Raw genomic sequence first — 16,989 nt, 5'->3', positions numbered from 1 at the left:
GCGTACGGGCTGTATGCTGTAGCAATACATTCGGCGACTGCACAACATAGCAGCACGATACAGGTGCAGTCGTAAACAGCACATTCTGGCCATCGGCCATGCCATGCTGAATACGCCGGTTCTCGTCCGATCCCTGAAGCTAAGCAGCATTGGGCTCGGTCAGTACTTGGAAGGGAGACCACCTGGGGACACCGAGTGCTGATGGCACCGTTCTTTTTGCTTTTTTATTGCGTGCTTCTGTGACGTCTTGTTTTTTTTTTTCATTTGCACAACGTGTGGGTGGTTGCATTTAGTGTAACTTACGTTCAACTGGAGCCTGCTGGTAGAGCCAATGCCGAAGTAATAATAATAATAATACTTGGGGTTTTACGTGCCAAAACGACTTTCTGATTATGAGGCACGCCGTAGTGGAGGACTCCGGAAATTTTGGCCACCTGGGGTTCTTTAACGTGCACCTAAATCTAAGCACACGGGTGTTTTCGCATTTCGCCCCCATCGAAATGCGGCCGCCGTGGCCGGGATTCGATCCCGCGACCTCGTGCTCCGCAGTCCAAGCCAATGCCGAAGTGTAACACCAACAATATTCAGGCCACTACACGATATTGTACGCGGAATGATGACGGTGGTAAGCGGTATACGTAATGATGCAAAATTTAGTCGCACAAGCTTCTAACCGCTTACTTATCACACCCGCATACAGCTCAATGACAACGCATCAATAAAGTGGCACCTTGTGGGCTGCAACGCGCGCAAAATGTGGCGCTCGCCCTCTTGTTTTTGTGAGGACTAGCACGCACGCATGCAGCGAACAACCACAAACGGAGTGATCAACGTACACGACGCGTGCGTGTATTGTTCACGGAAAGACTGCCGCGTACGTGCTGTATGCTGTAGCAATACATTGGGCGACTGCACAACATAGCAGCACGATACAGGTGCAGTCGTAAACAGCACATTCTCGCCATCGGCCATACCATGCTGAATACGCCGGTTCTCGTCCGATCCCCGAAGCTAAGCAGCATTGGGCTCGGTCAGTACTTGGGAGGGAGACCACCTGGGAACACCGAGTGCTGATGGCACCGTTCTTTTTGCTTTTTTATTGCGTGCTTCTGTGACGTCTTGTTTTTTTTTTTTGATTTGCACAACGTGTGGCTGGTTGCATTTACTGCAACTTACGTTCAACTGGAGCCTGCTGGTAGAGCCAACGCCGAAGTGTAACACCAACAATATTCAGGCCACTACACGATATTGTACGCGGAATGATGACGGTGGTAAGCGGTATACGTAATGATGCAAAATTTAGTCGCACAAGCTTCTAACCGCTTACTTATCACACCCGCATACAGCTCAATGACAACGCATCAATAAAGTGGCACCTTGTGGGCTGCAACGCGCGCAAAATGTGGCGCTCGCCCTCTTTGTTTTTGTGAGCACTAGCACGCACGCATGCAGCGAACAACCACAAACGGAGTGATCAACGTACACGACGCGTGCGTGTATTGTTCACGGAAAGACTGCCGCGTACGTGCTGTATGCTGTAGCAATACATTGGGCGACTGCACAACATAGCAGCACGATACAGGTGCAGTCGTAAACAGCACATTCTCGCCATCGGCCATACCATGCTGAATACGCCGGTTCTCGTCCGATCCCCGAAGCTAAACAGCATTGGGCTCGGTCAGTACTTGGGAGGGAGACCACCTGGGAACACCGAGTGCTGATGGCACCGTTCTTTTTGCTTTTTTATTGCGTGCTTCTGTGACGTCTTGTTTTTTTTTTCATTTGCACAACGTGTGGGTGGTTGCATTTACTGTAACTTACGTTCAACTGGAGCCTGCTGGTAGAGCCAACGCCGAAGTGTAACACCAACAATATTCAGGCCACTACACGATATTGTACGCGGAATGATGACGGTGGTAAGCGGTATACGTAATGATGCAAAATTTAGTCGCACAAGCTTCTAACCGCTTACTTATCACAGCCGCATACAGCTCAATGACAACGCATCAATAAAGTGGCACCTTGTGGGCTGCAACGCGCGCAAAATGTGGCGCTCGCCCTCTTGTTCTTGTGAGCACTAGCACGCACGCATGCAGCGAACAACCACAAACGGAGTGATCAACGTACACGACGCGTGCGTGTATTGTTCACGGAAAGACTGCCGCGTACGTGCTGTATGCTGTAGCAATACATTGGGCGACTGCACAACATAGCAGCACGATACAGGTGCAGTCGTAAACAGCACATTCTCGCCATCGGCCATACCATGTTGAATACGCCGGTTGTCGTCCGATCCCCGAAGCTAAGGAGCATTGGGCTCGGTCAGTACTTGGGAGGGAGACCACCTGGGAACACCGAGTGCTGATGGCACCGTTCTTTTTGCTTTTTTATTGCGTGCTTCTGTGACGTCTTGTTTTTTTTTTCATTTGCACAACGTGTGGGTGGTTGCATTTACTGTAACTTACGTTCAACTGGAGCCTGCTGGTAGAGCCAACGCCGAAGTGTAACACCAACAATATTCAGGCCACTACACAATATTGTACGCGGAATGATGACGGTGGTAAGCGGTATACTTAATGATGCAAAATTTAGTCGCACAAGCTTCTAACCGCTTACTTATCACACCCGCATACAGCTCAATGACAACGCATCAATAAAGTGGCACCTTGTGGGCTGCAACGCGCGCAAAATGTGGCGCTCGCTCTCTTGTTTTTGTGAGCACTAGCACGCACGCATGCAGCGAACAACCACAAACGGAGTGATCAACGTACACGATGCATGCGTGTATTGTTCACGGAAAGACTGCCGCGTACGTGCTGTATGCTGTAGCAATACATTCGGCGACTGCACAACATAGCAGTACGATACAGGTGCAGTCGCAAACAGCACATTCTCGCCATCGGCCATACCATGCTGAATACGCCGGTTCTCGTCCGATCCCCGAAGCTAAGCAGCATTGGGCTCGGTCAGTACTTGGGAGGGAGACCACCTGGGAACACCGAGTGCTGATGGCACCGTTCTTTTTTATTGCGTGCTTCTGTGACGTCTTGTTTTTTTTTTTCATTTGCACAACGTGTGGGTGGTTGCATTTACTGTAACTTACGTTCAACTGGAGCCTGCTGGTAGAGCCAACGCCGAAGTGTAACACCAACAATATTCAGGCCACTACACGATATTGTACGCGGAATGATGACGGTGGTAAGCGGTATACGTAATGATGCAAAATTTAGTCGCACAAGCTTCTAACCGCTTACTTATCACACCCGCATACAGCTCAATGACAACACATCAATAAAGTGGCACCTTGTGGGCTGCAACGCGCGCAAAATGTGGCGCTCGCCCTCTTGTTTTTGTGAGCACTAGCACGCACGCATGCAGCGAACAACCACAAACGGAGTGATCAACGTACACGACGCGTGCGTGTATTGTTCACGGAAAGACTGCCGCGTACGTGCTGTATGCTGTAGGAATACATTCGGCGACTGCACAACATAGCAGCACGGTACAGGTGCAGTCGTAAACAGCACATTCTCGCCATCGGCCATACCATGCTGAATACGCTGGTTCTCGTCCGATCCCCGAAGCTAAGCAGCATTGGGCTCGGTCAGTACTTGGGAGGGAGACCACCTGGGAACACCGAGTGCTGATGGGACCGTTCTTTTTGCTTTTTTATTGCGTGCTTCTGTGACGTCTTGTTTTTTTTTCATTTGCACAACGTGTGGGTGGTTGCATTTACTGTAACTTACGTTCAACTGGAGCCTGCTGGTAGAGCCAACGCCGAAGTGTACCCTTATGAAAATATGAAATGAGTTTCACATGAAAGTCTGATGAGTTTTGACATCACAGCCATTAGACTTTCTGATGACTTTCTTTGGAATTTTCTGATGTATTCCTAATGTCATTCTAAAACATATTGGCCCCCGTCTTTCTGTAGAATTCTTGACGAGTGTTTTTCTTGTGAGCATGAAATGTCTTCCTAATGTGCGCTACAAAGCAGTTTTCTTGTGACTTTCTCATGTCTTCCTAATGAATCTCTAATGAGCTTCTACATTAGACTGCTGGTGCTCATAGCACTCCTATAACAAAATTGGCCACCACGTGTGGTAATATTTTCTCATGTGTCCCAATGGCAGTCAGGCCTTATTTAAACATGTTACCAGTGCGTGACTGTCTTTGGTGCTTGATATATGCAGCCTGTATGCATGTATGTATGTCCAGCGAAGATGCAGCACTTTTGACATGTACATGGGCCCTACATATGCTGCATGTTAGACATTACTCAACGAAAGAAATTTAATAAAAACATTTATTGGGCATATCAATGCTTTCTTAAAAGCAGAAGGAGGTTAAATGAAAGGAAAACACAGTATCAGTCTGGTTACGGATGTGATATTTTCCTTTCATTTAATCTCGCTACTTATCGTTGAGGAGAGGCTGTTCTTGAGGTGGAGTGTTGTCACCTTGAAGTAAGTGCACATGTACCTGCATGGTAGAAAGGTCAGAAAATTAACAAAACTTTGCAATGAGCCACAGAAATACACGCTGTATCACTTGCTGCAGAACGATCTGGAGATGTTATAGCTAGTTCTGGGAAAAAATTATGTGGTGTCGGTTCACACAAAGTTGTTGAGGAACACTGTGTGGCCTTTGGGTGCAGCAGTAACTACAGTACGCAGAAATTGCTCTTGGCTGTACAAATGTGCAACGTGGATCAACTGCGGCGTGTGTACATGTCGTGAACTACTTCAGCTATATCGGTTTCCACTTGACAAAGGGCAGGAGTGTCTGTGGATTGCTAGCGTGAATGAGAAAATCTCACTAATTACTTGGCATGGAAATGAGCGTAGGAGTGTTTGTGTAAGGGCAACCCAATGCATCCCAGAGACATCCAAGTGCCAGTCGTTGTAGAACATTTGCATCAGCTACGGGCACAGTTCTCATACATTCCAAGCCTACTATGTCATGCCTGTGTTGGCCTCCTGAATGATGACATATATCCCATTCAAGAAATACACCACACCATGTCTGGGGTTTTTTATTGTTTACACCCGAGCGCTCCTTTCAGAGTAAGGGCACAAGTTGAAAAACAAATGCGTAGAAGCATGATAAACAAGCTTGCATAAAAATAATTTAATAAATAAGCATGGTGGTTGCTATCCCACATCATTAGAGAGTATTCCTTATTGTCATGCAATCATAATGAGCGTTGACTGACACGCATCCCCTTTTTCGATGTGGTATTCCTCACTGATTTTGTTGTATCAATCGGTTGCCATAGGCGAACGAAACAGATAAACAATCTAAATCCAGTGCACAGCTTGTCGTGTCAATGCATGGTCAAATGGGATGAGCCCACTGGTCCTTTGAGTGAATTATGGTGCTCTCCTAGGCGCATGCTGAGGCACCGGCTAGTCAGTGTGCCCGATGTACATTGGACCAAATATGCACGTGATCAAAAGTATAGCCTACATTACCCCTGGCAGATACGAGACAAATTTTGGGTATCTTTAAGCAAGCCTCCAATGCCTGGGTGCCTTTGTCAATTCACTTGTGGTCTGCAATGCACATATATTTCCAGCAAAAATAAATTAGGCAGCATATGCACAACAGTCATGTTGTATGGTCTCCCTTCTCTCGCTGCGCAAATTTCGTCCTGAAAAGTTACATGAACTGATTGAACTGAAAATTGAATCGAGAAAGGCAAGGAGGCAAGCGAGGCTTGCTTGGTTAAAGGTAGCACCAAATTTGTCCAGTACATGTCAGAGGCACTGTACTGTATTCCTTTCACATGTGGTCAAACATACATAGCGCAGACTGGCTGGTGCCTAAATATGTACCTATGAGATCACCATATTTCACTCAAAAGACCAGTATGCTCGTCTGACTTGGCCACACATATCCGCAATGGGGCTTCAGGCCGGATTAGGATTGTTTATCTGTTTTCACCCGTGGCTGAAAATTGGCAAGAGAAATCAGTCAGGCACACCACATAAATAACAATAAGTGTGAGCCGGCCCCCCTTATCAATGCATGAAGAAAGGCATCCTTTGTAGATTACAAGGACTAGAAATTAGTCTGGGCCTATTTACTTCTTTTTATGCAAACACCGTTTATCATGATTTTATGCCTTTGTATTACAACTTCTGCCACCCCTCTCAAATTAACTGGTGCACAACACAAGCGCACATCCAGTGCTATTTTCGTTAATCCTTCCATCAACTTAAACAGTCAGTTGTTAGTCAAGGTCATGTTCCATGGTCTCCCTTTCCTCGCTGCGTAAATTTTGCCCTGAATAGTTACATGAACTGATTGGCAAATTCAAATGAACACTACAAGTTTTTCCGAGTGGACACAGCTGGTTCTCAGAAATGCACAAAAACAGTGATGGGTATCTGTTGGCATCCTGTAGTGTGTGCAAACTAGCTGTGACATTGCTGCAGTACACACTCACAAATGCTACAATGCCTACAAGCATGAATAGGGGCAGCTTGCAAAGAAAAGAATACGAAGAAAGTGAGAGAAAAAATAGAAAGCTTACCAGAAAACACCTCACTACTTAAGTAACTGCAGCACAATGAATACTGGCCTTCCTATTTCATTTCAAGAAATTCGAGTTCATCAAATGTGTATTTGCCAGTGACAGTTATTCTGAGAACAAGACAGACATAATTGTAAATATTAACGTTAAACAATGGTATGCACAATGCGTGCTTAGACCTGTGACATATATGGCAGACTACACTTCGAATTCTTACATGGACAAAAACAGCACATGTGTGTATCATAAGCAGAAAGGAAAACAGGGAAATATATGCTACAGCATAGGAAACAGTTCCAAACAAGTAAAACCAAAATAAAAAAGAAACATACTGTGTAATAGGCAAAAATAAAATGGACTTGCAGCCAAGCAATTGATGCGAGAAAAATACTAAACATTAGGACATGCGAGGTGTAGTTTTAACAGAACAAGATAACGTGTGCATAATGTTACAAACACAAATAAGCAGCAAGTGGAATAAAGTTGCATAAATATTTAGCCTATTTAGCAAGATGCATTAAGTAATATGTTGATACACTTATCCACTAATGATACCGAGATCCTACTTTTGTGAACACGTACACTTAAAGCTTACCTGACATGTCCATCCAGATTGCACGCCGTGCTGCTGCAGCCATGGCCACGGGTTATGTGGACACTGTTGTGGGTCACGGCTTCACCACTACAAAGAGAATTCTGTGTTAACTTATAGCTGTGGCACAATAAGACTATCACATCGTGAACACATGCAAGGAGCATGTAAAAACAGTCACGAATACAATGCCTGCACTGGTGCAGGGTGGCAACAGAGCACAAAGTCGAAGTCACTGATGAATGTCACGATAACAGGGACCCCTTCAACAAGGCAAAATTTCACACGCAGCAGCAGCAGCGCATTACATGAATGTTTGTTTACATAACGATTCTAGAGTTTCTTTCGTGACTTTAAGTAGCTATCCCTTGTAATGTTTAGTTACGTCAAAATTATGGCAACACCCCTTCAAAAGAAACCTGTACCAGTAGCACGCTGTGATTGCTTACATTTTTTCCCCTAATACTGCTCGTAAATCGAAAACCTTGTAAGCAGAGATTACCTACAACGTCGAATCATTTATAAGCGAGGAAACGTCATTGCAGTAAGAATCGGTCAAGAGGCAGATGAGTCGTTATCATGCGACTTCAGCAGAAAAGCGGGAGCTCACCCACAAGCGCGCATGATGAACACGATTATTTCCGAACGTAATCTTTCTCACCAGAAGAAAACGCTTATCAAGATTTTCAATTCCGCATTATGGCAATAAATTCTCGCAACTAAACTCTGACACCCAGCAAGCATCGGCATAGGTTTCACAGCTGTCGTGGGAGTTCTCTTTCCTACGTTCGCAAGGCACCCTATGCCCACACGAGAAGCACGCACAACACGTGTGTAGGTAGCAAGCACGGATACTCACCCTTTGAATGGCACGACGCGGTCGAAAAGTGCCCTCCAAGTTGCCGGTGCTTCGATGTTACTCCTAGCAGACATGCGGTTGCATAGTGGACCAGCAGTGGCACGCTAACAATACGCATTATTTCTTCGCGACGTCCACCCAACTTTCTACGACAACCAGAGACAAAGCGAACGCACTCCACGGCATGAACATCGTTCGTCCACATTTGGCTGGCGCGCCACGCACACGGCGAGTTTGCAGCGAGACACAAGCTGTCTGTGGCACTTATGCGCACGCGAACTAAGTCCCATTTCGTTACAGCAAACACAAAAACACACGATCAAACAAGCACATCGTTGCAGTTCGGCGTGCGTCTAATTGTCGTACAAAAATCCCTCACGTGACCTGATCCTAGGCGCCTAGGGACAGGATCGTTTAGGGACTTTTGAGAAGGCATGATGGTTGCGCCGAGCGACGCCGTGGCGTGTTCGTTCTCGGCGTGATCGTTCACCGGCTCGCGCGGACCGCGCGTTGTTCAACGTTGCTTATGTGATTGTGCTTGCGTTGCTTGTGTGTTGGTTGTACGTACTTAGCGGGAAAGCCGCGAGTAGTGGTGATGCGACAGTGCGGCTTTCGCCATCTGTGCTTTCGCCTAGGTGAGCTCTGGCAGTACAGAATCTGCGTTGTGTGACCCGTGCTTCCTTGACAATTGAAATGTCGAAGTGGCCTAGCGCCTCGGCAGCGAAGTTCTGCGAACCGCGATGCCGTGGCGTGCGTTGAATCTCCGGCCCACGCCGACCGCTGGTCGTGTGTCTCCGCAGTGGGATCAGTACTTGTTGGCTAAAAGTCGCGCAGTAGTAGTGGTGTGGCATGTCGGCTTTAAGTCTCGGTGAACTCTGGTGGTGTGAGATCCGTATTTCTGAAGAATTCATTGGTGCTGACGATTGAAATATTCAAGTGGCGTAGCGCCACGGCAATGCAATTTGCGAACCGGCGCTGTGCAGCAGCGTCGTCGTGTTCGCCCCTTTTCGGCAGCGTCATGACATCGCACATGCACTTTAACTTGACGGGACTCGTAGGCGGAGGTATTGCACGTGTTTTTCGCCACGACTTACGTAAGTAATATAATGCATAAGGTGGTGTTTGCTCACAACTGTTCTCGCGTCCTTGAAATAGGGCAACGCATGTTTTCAATCGTGTTCAGCGCTAGTGCACTATCCGTCACTTCATGTGATTTACTTTTATCGTGGGCTTTACGACAATTATCGCGTAGTGCTGTGAACATAACGGAGCTTTAGTGGTGTCACATGATCTGCCAGAATTCCACGAAATGCAGAGTAGATGTTTAATATTATTCGTACTAAGGGCGCGATAAGCACAGTGAGGTGGAGCCTAATACTGTGCCCTGTAATCTTCAGCTGCATTTGTGCCCGTTTTTCGCGCTCTTAGTTTTAGCAACGGGACGCAGGGTTCGGTGCAAAGTTGGGACGAATGAATGTGTATATACGTCTGCAATAACTTCACCGCAACACATTTGTTACCTTGAACATACTGCCCCGCCCGCTTTACTATAATCTCAGGTGCTCTCGAACTCTCTATTTGCCGGTATTTTTATTTTCACGTGCTGAATGGTCCTACCGCAATACATATATATAGTGAGGTGAAGCTGATTAATGTTGCCAAGTGCTTTGACAGTGTCAGATCTAACAGTTATAGAATGACATGGCCAATACAACAGCTCATACCTTCACTTTAACAATTCTATTAGGACTGTCAAACTAATCTTACAGCACAGAAAAGCAACGTAAACACCCCAAGAGTTGATTAGCAAGTAATACTGGAGAGTTCAAGTCTAGTGACCAAGGGTGTGATGAAGTGCTTTAAACATTCAACCAACACACCTTAAGTGCTTAAAAATTTCTAGCATATTGATGCAGGCTGATCAGACTTACTTTGATATTGGTTGTTTTACAATGAAAATAATAGTACTGCATAAGAGGACGCAAGCGACTCGTGTGCTGCTTGGTTATGCAAACCACATGGGTGCCAGAAATACCCAAACATGGTGCTTGTTTACACACGCTGCTTGCGTCCACTAATCTAACGCTCTCTAATGTCAGCAGTATAAAGAGAGGCTGTAAAAATATGGATTTGAATTTCACAACTCCAATTTTGTTTCTTCTGTACTTGTACAACCTATGGTTTTGTGACAGCATCTGCCTAGCTCATTGCCACATTTTGCGACAAAAGCAGTGATGATTCAATCAGAGTTGCCTGTCCTAATATTACTCCAATAATTCTTTAAACAGTTCATTTTTTAAGCACAAAGCATGTCATGCCCAACTAGAAAATTAACCATGCAATAATCTACTAGAAGTGGCTAAAAAATCAGCAGTCTTCTGAAGTCAGCTTGATTTGCAGCTGCTAAAATTGGCTATTATTGAATTAGGGCAAGGAAGAAACGGCTTGAATAAACATATGTCTCATCAGAAAGTTGCGGTGGTGTGCTGCAGGCTAAAAGCCGTTTTGGCATTGGTCTACCTCTGTCCCAAAACCAGGCACCACAGCCAAGGCGACTTCACTTGGCTTTGACAGCTTCAAATTCGCTTTCACAAGCACGTAATACTCAGTCGAGGTGAGCTCAATGCACATCACCCGCACTGGGGATGCAAAGACATACGGCCAAGAGGATGCCACCTTGACGAAGCAGACACCACAGAGTGCACATGGCAAAGATGGAGTCATTTTTCAGATGTTGAGGAATCTTGCCGAAACAAGGAAGCAAGCACTATTGCTTGTAATCAATGAAATCTGGAATATTGGAATTCCCCACAGAGTGAAAACACTTGGTCATGATGCCACTACCGAAACCAGGCAAGAAACCTGACACCATAGACAACCTTTGATCAGTCTTACTCACATTGACAGTGTGCATATTGACTGAAGGAATGTGCCTCGCGAGGCTGAACCAGCATCTGGGAAAGACAATAGCCTCTTTCTGCATCAAACCATCGTCAATGCCAGCCGCTTTGGAGGAAAGATGTATGGGTTCTTAGTCACAGTCCAACCAAGAAGGATGTTGAGCACAGTCTGCAATGAGGAGGTACTGGTGGCCTTTTGTGAAGCCTGCCCAGTCATTAGTGGTGTGAAAGCCTCTAATGCAACCATATGTTTGAATATGAAGTTATAGTAAACAGCCAAAGACTTTTACCAACTGCACAGGTGGAAATGCAGGTAAAACCCGGACCAGCACACTTGGTTGCAGGAGTGATTCGCTGATGAGGTAAGAAGGTGACTTAACAGTTGGTGATAAGGTACACCGAATGCAGGTATGCGCAATGTGTATACATACTGTTAGGCTGAAACAAATTAATTTTCTCCAAAGCAATATCAAAAGCTCAATTTTGTTTAGGATGCCACTCATGTGCTTTAGGTAAGTGTGGACATCATCATCATCAGTCTGGTTACACCCACTGCAGCGCAAAGGCCTCTCTCATACTTCTCAAACTACCCCGGTCATGTACTAATTGTGGCCATGTTGTCCCTGCAAATTTCTTAACCTCATCCGCCCACCCAACTTTCTGCCGCCCTCTGCTACGCTTCCCTTCCTAGCAGTGTGGACAGGGTTATATACAGCGGCATAGGCAAATGATACAACTAGATACAGCTGTTATGCGTAATCTTTTTTTCTGGACTAAATTCTTGCTCCTTGAACTCAATCGAGATCATTAACTGTAGCACCAAAGTATTGGAACACTACCAGAACAAAGGCATGTAGCGTGCACATGTCAATTCTTCTTATGCCAGTCTTCTTTTTTACACCAATAGCTGCTATGGGCCAACTCCCCTGGTTCTGATGTCTACTGGTGTCACTATAATTCCCAAATTTATTGCTAGAATATTGCAGATAAAGTTCTCATTGTAATTCATTCAAACATATGATCAAAAGATTGGCAGTCCACAATTCTACATTTCAGCCACTCTGCTGAAGGTACAGTCGTGGCGAATACCGATCCTGGAGAGTGCGATCTAGCCAACAGGTGCCATGATTGGCTAACACCTGTTCAATGTCTGCGTGCTGTATATAGAGCTGGCGTCCACGCCTTAAAATTCTTACTCATCACTTTCCCCACTTGTGAAGGCAGTACTATGTTAATTTTTCTTCTTACATGTAATGACAGTGATTGGGTGCATCTGCTTTATTAATCTTCTAGTGCTTGGCTTCTCAGATTTGCTGGATGGGGCTGGTTAATGGGGCAGAGCGCGAGACCTAGCAATGGGTAGCTCAAATATAGCTTTGAGAAAACCAAATTAATTCAGCAGTAAGAAGCTAAAGGGTTGTTTTTCTGGAGACCAGAGACCAAGTCTGGATGTGAAAAAGGAGGAAGAAAACTAGTCTTTCCACTTCAACACTGGGAGGCACAACTCCCACTTATTTTACTTCTTTAAAGGAGATTACTGACTTGCACTGGCAAGTGTTCACTTTAACAAACACTGAATGAAGCAAGCTTCCTGTGCATATTTCACCATTTATTGCATCACTTTCACAGTATGAGTGGAACTCCAATTTTCGTTATGCCACAACTTGCCCAATCTTGTGTTTTGCAGTAGGATTTTAGCAGTGCTATTAAGGCACTTACATATTCGTGAATAGTAGTAGAGAAAGAAAGTAAGAAAACAGTGGCTCTTCGTGCATCGACTATGGATGCACCTGGTGCTCTCATGTCCATTTTTTCCGCTATCTGCTAAACCGTTCTAAACAAGAAAAGCTCATACACAATTATTTTGCAGAGTCAGACAACTAAACCAGTATCCTTGGTAATCAAGGTTTATATATTTGGTGACATTTTCTGTGGCCCTGCTATTGGGCTTTCTTTTCATCCTTTTCCGCTGTGCAGATTCATTAAGAAGTGACAAGACAGTTTGACAATTTTAATCATTGAAAGACTTAGCGAAACCTTTTTTGGGTTGTTTTTCTTTGCTTTCAGACTCTGCACATTGCCTTTAAGGCATGTTTTAAGTGTTTCTTTTTTTTATGGAGAGGGCATGTTAACATCTTTTACACCATGTCAATTATGTGGTGCCATAGTGCATTCTTGGATGGAGTCTTGCCCTTTCATTCAGTAAAATATAATGTTTTTTGTGTCATAGGCCGTTTTACATTTGAGTATGAGTGCAGCATTTCGCTAAGTTTTGCCTCTGTCACCCAAGCTTGCTACCCACTGTTGTTGACATGTGACTTTTGTTCAATAAAAGGAAGTCTGTCACTTATCCTGTGCACTGGTTGTCTTTTTGAATTACGATTTGTTGCCTATATTAGTTCTTTTGTTGTATCTCAGATTAGGAATGGCTATCAAAGTTGACATCATTTAATCATATTGCACACAATGTGGATGATATGTACTTTGAATATATGGCCATCATAAATAGAAGTTAATTCAAGAATAGTGCTTTTGCATGGTGGGGCAGCCATGAATTGTAGCTATAAGTTACCAGCACTGCAAGTAGCACTGTTTGTGCAGAATATAGTTCAACTCTACTACTTTCAAACATCATTGTTTTTATCTGCATTTGTATAGCTCCAGTTCCTGTGAACAACACGCATCTGGCGGAAGAGTGGCTTGCACCTGCAGTGGGGCCCAATGAATAGCCAAATTTCTGCCCGTTTTCATGTTATTAGCATATTAGTTGAGGCAGTCGTTCTTATAGTAAACTGTTTGCGCAGTGTAGAAGCCACTGCGGGTGTCAGGATCTTGTACACATCTTCAGCTTTGCAGGGGACACAGCATCTGGCACATAGTTTGTCACAGGCCATGTTTTTGGGGCAAGTTGTGTTTACTCACTTGCAAAGAGAGAACCAAGCTTGTTGGATATGAATTAAACCACCTGTACACTCGGTGGCCTTCTTCATTTTGTGTGACATATATGGTTATAGCTACCCTTGCTTTATGCACTTCTTGTCCGGCAGCAGTTTTGCTTTTGAAACACTCAGGATAGGTTTCAGCAAGCTGGACAGGAATAGCACTGAAAAACCAGCAGATGTTAATTGTTGCACTTGTCATGCGAAGCTTCCTACAGTATGATGAGGACGGAAATTAATGAAGTTGTTCCTCAAGGCCTTCTAGCTTGTCATGAGTTTGGAGCAACATGATGTATAGCACTTTTCTGATCGCATACTATAGGTTCAGCAGGTGTGGCCATGGTTGAAGTGCAGTGCAAGGTCAAGAAAACAGATATCTATGAGCAGCACACTGGTAAAGGAGACGCTGGGAAAACTAGTGGGAAGCCTATTGAACATCTAATTGACCAAGTTGCTGGCTTCATCAGGCAAACTGTGATAAAGAGAAGGAAGTCATCAACATATCAGAAGGTTTTTGCGTATAGACACTGCTAAGGTTCTCAGGCACGTCTCTTCTAACACGCCAACAAATCTTAGTGCGCAGGCTATGCATGACCAACTACATATGCCTTCTGTTTGGACAAAGAACTGCTCATTGTAACTGATGAAGATGGAGTGGACAAAAAAAAACGGCAGCTCCACTAATCTGGTTTCACTGGTATTAGCAGTGCTTTGTAAGTATGCATCGCCATACTCCCCCCTGCCTTCTTGGTTGACATCAGCAAGAACCGGCTTGAGGCAAGGGGTAATAGACATCTTTACAAGCTAAAAATGCATGCATGCATGGAGAGCACGTGTCCAAAAAGTAGGCACTTCACAGGGGCATTGGAGAAAAAACAGATTATTGACAGTGGCCAAAGGCAAGCTTATGTGCTACTAAACACCCAACACTGTTGCCATGTGACACCTCTGAAACAATCCTTCTGAAAGAAGAAATCATCCTTGTGCATCCATAAAGAGGGTGGATAGGCAAAGCCCCTTCAGCAACGCGGCCAGCTTCAAAAGGCCCACTTGGCACATCCTGAATGCTTCCTTCTTAGACTTTGCTGGGTGCAAGCATTCTACTGTCCAAAAGTTGTCATTGAGAGCACTGTTGGTTTGGTGGCAATACAGTTCAGAAGCGATTGCAAGAAACCTTTCTTCCGAGTTGGTCTGGAGGCTCATGGTGCTCACAAAGCGACACCATGAGACAAGCAAGGTGACCGGATGCCTCCAAGCCCTTGTTCGTGTATCACACTGTTCTGTTAGTAACAACCATCAGATCTGAAACCAACAAGCTCAAGTTCAGCACTCGTGTGGTTACTGTGGAGGATCCATAATAGAAAGCACAAAACAGAAAACTGAAGGGAAAGGATAAGGCACCACTTAACACCTAGTATTGCTGCAGCCCACCCCCTTTTATTTTGTCTGGTCATGCTACATTTTTTTCTATATATAGGCATGAACTTATCCTGTGCACAGCTTATTGCAGAGAGCATAGGTGATGTTCCCAATCGGTGTCCGATTTTTATATACACTATATGCTGGCTCCAAGAGGCTCGAAACACTGCAATGGAAGCTTCTAATAGAAAAGGTGCCTGGAAGAAAAAAAAGCTGTGCTGCAACCATCTTGGCAACATCTTGTCCCCTTAATAAAAATTGTGCTTCCGTATAAACTTCAGCCCTCCAGTTTAGAGTAAAGTACCAGTGCACTTATGCAAAACGAATCAATTCTCAAAGAGCATGTGCAGTCCAGCCAGAAGCATAGGTATGAATCCGCATTGTGCTCCTGCATTGAAGGTGAATACTGCGTTACAAAATGACGAATGTGCCTTAGTAAGCTTCCCTGCAATATGAATTTGTAATGTACAAAGAATTGTCAATTAAGCTTACCAAGAGCACAGATGCACTTGCAAATTATATCACAATTGAAAATAATGAGCAAACCTATGTGCCCTTTCCACTATTAGTATGCTTTACTGCACAATGCTTATTTCCACCTCTGTATTGCGGTGTAGCAAGCTACGAAAGAAACGTTGCATAATTGAGCTTTTTAAGATTAACTTTTTTGCAATACACCTATGTTCTGCGGTGAAGCCTAAGCAATGTACTGCGTTGAAGCATACTAAAAGTGGAAAGGGGCTACTGTCACTGGTCATAAAAAGAGTTCTTTAATTATACCCTATGATTATACACTCGCGCAACCGCCGCCTCTCAGGTCGCCTGAGTGGACATAGTATGCTGGGTGATAGCGGCCCCCTCCCACTTTTAGCATCCTTTACCGCGTAACTAAAATGCACTGCGGCGAAGAAGCAGTACATTTGTATTGAGTGAATAAACAAATGCTTTTTACAACAGTACAGAAATAAACGCGCACCATGCATCAGTCTACCACATGGAAGAGCGTCGCAACAAAAGGTAGCTGATTCACACAGGCTGTGTAGCCCACTTATCAGTCGTAAAGGCTATTCTGGGTAATTCATAATTTCACACACATAGAAATATGTTTATATGTTTACGCTCGTACTCCTTGCGTAATAAGACTTCCAGAACTTCCACAACAGGTAGTAATTTACAACACACAAACGAAAACAACAGATACATATGCCTTGTTTTCAACTCGGTCGTCATGCAAATGACATATAGCACGGAAAAACGTGAACATGCTGTGTGTTAGCATCGTAAACTTCATACTAGGCAAGGAGCACACCACAATCCTGCGACAGCCGCTAATGAGACGAAAACGGGAGCACATATCTGTGAACGTGCGAATGGAGACCCTAAGCCACTCTGCTCCTCCACCACCCCCCGCTGCACGGCTGAACCACTCGTTTCAAGCACAGCACACCTAACACACATTCAGCACTGAACAGTGGGCGGTCGACGCAGTCGCATTTACATGACTTGTAGCGAGCAGCACTTCCCTCGATGTCCGTTAAGCAAAGTCGGACACGGCGACGCCACATCGCGGTTCGCAGAACTTCGCTGCCGATGCGCTAGGCCACTTCGACATTTCAATTGTCAAGCAAGCACGGGTCACACAACGCAGATTCTCTACTGCCAGAGCTCACCGACGCGAAAGCCGCACTGCCGCACCACCACTACTCGCGGCTTTCCGCCAAGTAACGCAGAACCTACAACCA

General features: G+C 45.0%; 3 non-coding genes and 3 pseudogenes across 3 annotated transcripts; all 6 read left to right on the top strand.

Annotated features, from left to right (window-relative positions):
• The first annotated feature begins 88 nt into the window (after positions 1-88).
• On the top strand, positions 89-207 carry LOC142592214 (5S ribosomal RNA; annotated as a pseudogene).
• Positions 208-960: 753 nt separating this feature from the next.
• On the top strand, positions 961-1,079 carry LOC142591722 (5S ribosomal RNA). The gene has a single exon (XR_012830492.1). It is a non-coding gene; the product is annotated as a 5S ribosomal RNA (ribosomal RNA).
• A 528-nt stretch (positions 1,080-1,607) lies between these two features.
• Positions 1,608-1,726, top strand: LOC142591871 (5S ribosomal RNA). Its single transcript, XR_012830596.1, has one exon. It is a non-coding gene; the product is annotated as a 5S ribosomal RNA (ribosomal RNA).
• A 525-nt stretch (positions 1,727-2,251) lies between these two features.
• On the top strand, positions 2,252-2,370 carry LOC142592323 (5S ribosomal RNA; annotated as a pseudogene).
• A 525-nt stretch (positions 2,371-2,895) lies between these two features.
• LOC142591711 (5S ribosomal RNA) lies at positions 2,896-3,014 on the top strand. The gene has a single exon (XR_012830491.1). It is a non-coding gene; the product is annotated as a 5S ribosomal RNA (ribosomal RNA).
• Positions 3,015-3,533: 519 nt separating this feature from the next.
• LOC142592070 (5S ribosomal RNA) lies at positions 3,534-3,652 on the top strand (annotated as a pseudogene).
• Positions 3,653-16,989: the final 13,337 nt, after the last annotated feature.

This window comes from Dermacentor variabilis, chromosome 8, assembly GCF_050947875.1.
Source record: "Dermacentor variabilis isolate Ectoservices chromosome 8, ASM5094787v1, whole genome shotgun sequence".
In the NCBI taxonomy this organism is placed as follows: domain Eukaryota; kingdom Metazoa; phylum Arthropoda; class Arachnida; order Ixodida; family Ixodidae; genus Dermacentor; species Dermacentor variabilis.
This window is presented reverse-complemented; position numbering and strand designations above follow the sequence as displayed.